We start from the raw sequence: 6,203 nt of genomic DNA, 5'->3' as shown, positions 1-6,203 counted from the left end.
CATGATTGGTTGACTCCATTCAGTATTGTGATTAGCTAGCAAGACACCGCCCACTTCACACAGGGTGTGATTTTTACTTTACTGGAGTATTTCCCATTTTCAATACTTTTATTTCTACTCCACTACATCTCAGAGGAAAATATTGTACTTTTACTACAATTATCTGAGAACCTTAGTTACCAGTTACTTTGTAGATTTCGATTATTTAAAAAAAACATACATTGATCACTTCAGATATATACTTTGGCTATTTGAAAATAGTCGATCTACAAGCTCGCGACGCGTTGTGAGCTTGTAGATTGGCTATTTTCAAAGGATTTTATACATATAACTTGTGAAATGGAACATTGTGCATTAATGAGTACTTATACTTTTAGTACTCGAGTATATTTTGATGATTTTGTTCTTTTACTCAAGCAAATCAAAGTATTTCTACATTGTGGTATTGCTACTTTTACTTAAGTACACAATGTGAGTATTTTTCCACCACTGGTCCTCAGTGACCGAAACGTTGCTTCTCTCTCAATAAATGTGATCCTGTACCGTGCAGTTTGGCAGTGTGCCGGTGTATTCTTTTATTATTAATACTATCTTATCTTCACAAATGTTATTAAAAGCACATTTATAAAACCATCCATACTTTTGGTCTATTGCCTTTTTTCAGCTGCTTTTGATAGTTTCACTCTGCATTAATATTCTTACAAAGATCATTACTGACAACAGAAGAATGAACTCAGTGGCCACGGGCCATATCCAACACCAGAACTGGCATTTGAAATATTTATACCATTATTGTTCATGCAAATCAGCAATATTTCAAACTGCAGTATGAATAGCACTTGACAACTGTATATGGTTCCAGCAACTCAGGAATCCAAGAGCTTGCAGCATCAGGCACACACATTCGACACCTGAGTCGTGTAAGTGTACATTTTAATTGCACAGCCAAGAATATCCACTTAAGCCCACCGATAAATTGGCTGTGACGATCACACACTGCAAATATAGAATTAGTTCTCATTACATCTGACCATGAAAGGAGGATCTGACAGTGTTAGATTTGCCAAGACAACATTTTCAACTTTTTGAAGGAACCGGTTATATTTGAAGGATATAACAAAATGCTCAAAGTGGTGCAATCATACAACATTTGTCCTGGAAATAAAATCTAGTGAGCCGCGCGTCTTACTTGTGTTGTCCACACTATGATCAAAATAAAATAGAGTTTTCTGTTGAATATTAAGTACGATAAGCAGTACTACCTCCTGATGAGCCCACCTGCAATATTTCCATGATCGGCACAGATTGCCAAATGATGTTATCAGCAAAAAGTGAGAAATCACAGTATTGTTTTTAAAAGACTATTTTGTGCCAGTGTTTCTGTACAGTATGTGTTGAGTTTTTTGTAGAAGAACACTTACCCGGTTTCCTCTGTCAGGTCAGAGGGTGCTGTTTTTGTTTGTCCTCCTATCGTGTCTTTTTCGGTTTTCTTATTGTTGGGTCACAACCTTATCGTTTATGAGGCCAGCGCTATTCAAACCGTCTGGGTATGTTACGCCTGACTAACCTCCGTCAGTGTGAAACTAAACCCCTCGAGAAGCAGAAAGCGCCACTATCCAGACAACCCCCTTTTTATAATGCCAAGAGTATTGAACCAGTGGCGACTCACTGAACGCATCATTTGCTCTCTTTGGAGAACCGTCTTGTCAGAATTTCCATGAACACCATATAAGCTTAAATGGGGCAGCCATATTGTACATCACATGCCAAAAAGAGATTACTAACCGCGGATTATTTTACCAAATAAAACGTCTCATGTTGATACAGTATTTACAGACCAATACATAAAATAGTGGAGTCATCGTATTACAGGAGGCCCAGTGAATCATGAAAAGCATGGACAATGTGGATCCATAAATCACCAGGACTATTTTTTGTGGCTTCTGATATAGTATGAATAGAAGAACAATATTGATATCACTATGTGATTATATTGGTTCATTATGTTTGTCAGTGATTGCCAAAACCCCTTCACTGGATGCAGGCCATATGGAGGTGTATTGGATGGCATACAGTATGTATTGCCAATGCCAACTGTGTGAAGTGATCTGTTTCATGGGATTAGGGTAAGATGAACCACCCTTTACCATCGCCACAAATACGCGTTTTTACCAAGCGGATTCTCCCCATGTAAGGGATTCAGCGGTTCTTATGTTTTATTAGCTAACAAAAAGGGGTGTCACCTTGGATGGGTCAGATAGTGTTAAGAGCAAAGGCTAAAGTGGAAGAGCTTAACACAGAGGACATACAACTAATAGGTGAGTAGTTTTCTTTTTTTTTCATGTCAATACATATTTCAGTGCAGCTGCTGAAAGCTTTTTTTTTTACTTGATGGAGAATATCTGGTGACATATTAAACACCGTGAAATTGGTCAGGTTGTAAAATATTGTACATGCTCTGCAAGTAAACGCTAAAGGTTTACAGACATAATGAAACGGTTCCAGTGTTTAAAGACAATGTGTGAGTGTTGGACAAAACGAGATCGGCATATGTGTCATTTTGGAACAATTTGACTAAAGATATATTTATTTTGAACGCTCAACGGTCATGAAAAATAATGGCAAACTAACACATTTGATTTGTGTGGATACATGACCTAAGCCTAATTTATACAGAAAATGACTCGATTTTCAAACAACGCCACGCTTTGCATTTTCTGCTTGAAAGTGAACGACACACTAAGTATTAATTAGCCTTTAGGATGTGTGACTGGTCAGAACATATTCTATTTTTAATTAGTTTTGCACAGAGAATTGCAACTTTCATCGATAGCTCCAGGGCATATGTGCATTTATTAACAAAACAATTACATGATGAAAACGTATGGCCACTGGAAACACAAATCGAAAATAGCCATCTAACAATATAATTTAAGGTCTTATACATAATTGTAAGCATCCAAGTTTTTATTTAAGTTTTGTAAACTACAGTATACTGCTTATTTTTTACTTGAATGTGGTTATGCTCAGACATTTATAAAGGAAATTCCACAATTCCGCGAACAAGTCATAAAAAACAAACCACGTCAGTTATCCCACCCTAACAGGTGCAAAAAACATCTTTGCTCCTGGTCAATCTGCCTCTTTGCATCCAAGCCAACTCTCTGTCTCCCATTCTCTCACCTTGTCTCACCCATTCTCTCACCTTGTCTCACCCTGTTTCCCTCTCACACTGTATGCACTAATAAATCACATCAGCTGATTATGTACAGCCTTTCATACGATCATTCAGTCATGTTAAACCCATTAAGACCGGAATGCATCAGTGTCATTTTTAGATTTATTTGGCTATAAAAAAAATTGCAGATATACAAGCTCATAGCGCGGCACCGAGTGCCGCGCTATGAGCTTGTAGATCTGCTATTTTTGGAAAAATCGTGAAAATTTGTGCAAATCTTTGAATGTATATACGGTATATATTTTTAAAGCGAACATTTGTAACTCAAATCTTTGCTTCTGGGGGGTCCCTGGAACAAAATATTTTGAGATGGGGGGGGGGGGGTCCTTCATATCATTTTGGGGGTCCTTGACATGAAAAGGTTTGAGAACCACTGATTATAGCAACGTACGTTTTTTTTTTAAACTGTTAGGATTTAGAAGACATTTGTAGAATCCCCCAGATGTTAAGATTTGAGTTACAAATGTTCGCTTAAAAAACATATATATCAAAGATTTGCACAAATCAACAAGATTTTTCAAAACATAGCAGATCTACAAGCTACGAGCTTGAATATCTGCTATTTTTGAAAAGCCAAAGAGATCTAAAAAGACAGTTGCGTTCCTGGCTTTAATGGGTTAAAAGATCAATTCATTGCTGCTGCTATGATGGCAAGTCAATGTTGTATAAGAACTACCACACAATACTAATCCTAGTTTTACAATTATGAAACTGTCCTGTTTCTTCTTTGGGTGCAAGAAGTCATTGCTATGTGACTGTTGCCATAGAGATGATCATCATCATATGTGACCTGCCAAACCTACACAGTGTTGATAAATGGTCTAAACGGCTAAATAAGATGGTTTTTAAAAAGAGAAAAAAAAATAAACTAGATTGTAATAGTTATGAATGTTTAATTTTCGCTCAGATGTTGGTGGATGCTTAATGAGACACTCAACTTTGACATTAAATCATAATATGCATTTTTACTATTTCAAGGCAAATGTCCTGACTTTTCTATGGCTTTGGTTCTCTGACAACATTCTTCACCACTTGAACACTAGTGTTCCTATTCTGTGGCGATCATTCGGCAACAATAGCAGATCTACAAGCTCACACGTTGCATTGCGTCATGAGCTCGTAGATCGGCTGTTTTTTGCTGAAGAAATGTGGTGTAGTGGGAGGTACTAGTTGACCTATAGGTCTCATAGTCTTAGCACACAAACGTCACAGAAAAGCAGAAACACAAGTGTGCAGAGGCTGTTTTCCTTTGTTTGTATTTATAAAAATGATATACAGTAACCTCTGGGTTACAGAGAGCCTGCATGGATGATTTCCTGCGCTTCTGTATTTTTGACCTTCAGAATCTCAATCAATGGTATCCTTCTGCTGAGACAACTCAGATTCCTGTAGAAGATGAATATTGTATGAGTTTAAATAAACTCACTTGCAGTGGTGGAAAGTAACTAAGTACATTTACTTAAGTACTGTACTTAAGTAGAATTTTGAGGTATTTGTACTGTACTTGAGTATTTCTAATTTCCAATACTTTTACTTCTACGCCACTACATCTCAGAGGCAAATATTGTACTTTTACTCCACTACAATTATTTGAAAACTTTAGTTACTAGTTACTTTTCAGATAGAAATTATGATTATTAGGAAACATACATTAACCACTTTAGCCCTATATTATACCTAGGCTATTTGAAAATAGCCGATCTACAAGCTCACAACGCGACGCGTTGTGGGGTTGTAGATCTGCTATTTTCTAATATTTTAGTACTTTTACTTTTGGTACTTTAAGTACATTTTGATGCCAATACTTTTGTACTTTTACTCAAGTAAATTTTTAATTCTGGACTTTTACTTGTAACAGAGTATTTCTATATTGCAGTATTGGTACTTTTACTCAAGTAAAGAATTTTAGTACTTTTTCCACCACTGCTCACTTGTGATTGAAGGTTGCTTTTACTATCACGGCTATTATATCCTTTTTTCCCCATGTTTGATACTGTAACAGCACGGCATTGAATAAGTATTCAATCATGTTTCCTTAACCACTTAAACCCTATACCTCGTTGACCGGGGTCCCCCAGGGGCCTATACTTGGTCCCCTCCTTTTTTCCCTCTACACCAAATCTCTTCGATGAAAACCGCAGATCTACAAGCTCACAACGTGCTGTGGGCTTGTAGATCTGCCATTTTCGCAGAATGTTTGCCTATTTTCGGGATGCCAGACGGTGGTTAAACTGATGGCACAGCCAGCTGACTCCATGGGTAGTTAAGGTGGAATTTCACATTCCACATTTATGGTCTGTCAGCATGCCTTTAAGTGTCCTTAAAGCCAAGCCAAGGCACAGACCCACAGATGGAAATAGCTTGATATCAGACTCGTCATGTGATCAGGCCATCAGATAATGAGGTCTTTGTGAAGATCAGACAAAACTGGAGACAAAAACAAACTGCAATATTTTATCTATTTTGAATAGATGTACATGTTTTGTTTTTTGTTTTTGTTTTCTTCCCAGGTAGGAAATAAACATCTCCTGTTTTCCTACATGTACTGTGAAACCTACTATACTGTATGACATTATCTGAAGGACAGCCTATACAGTATACTGTGGCATGAGCTGAAATTGACTGAAAGTTACACATCATAAACTTGCTTTGTCATACTTCATGTACCGGTAGATTACCATGTAAGATGTCAGTGAACACAGACAGACAGACAGACACACACACACAATTATTATTATTATATTTATATACAAAAGGTCTGCCTGAGGCATTTTCTTAGAGCACAAAGGTACTAAACAACATGTAATAATACTCAGAGTCCTCACTTCAAGCAGCATTACAATATTCCAGCACTAAACTGCAAAGCTATCTGAATCATTTTTACTCTCTGTGACACCTTACACTTTCCGTTTCAGTCACCAGGCATTAAAGAACACTGATTTGAACAACAATAAAAGACGCTGCA

This window comes from Gymnoscopelus braueri (genome assembly GCF_963280865.1).
Source record: "Gymnoscopelus braueri genome assembly, chromosome: 3".
NCBI lineage: Eukaryota > Metazoa > Chordata > Actinopteri > Myctophiformes > Myctophidae > Gymnoscopelus > Gymnoscopelus braueri.
Note: the sequence above shows the minus strand (reverse complement) of the source record.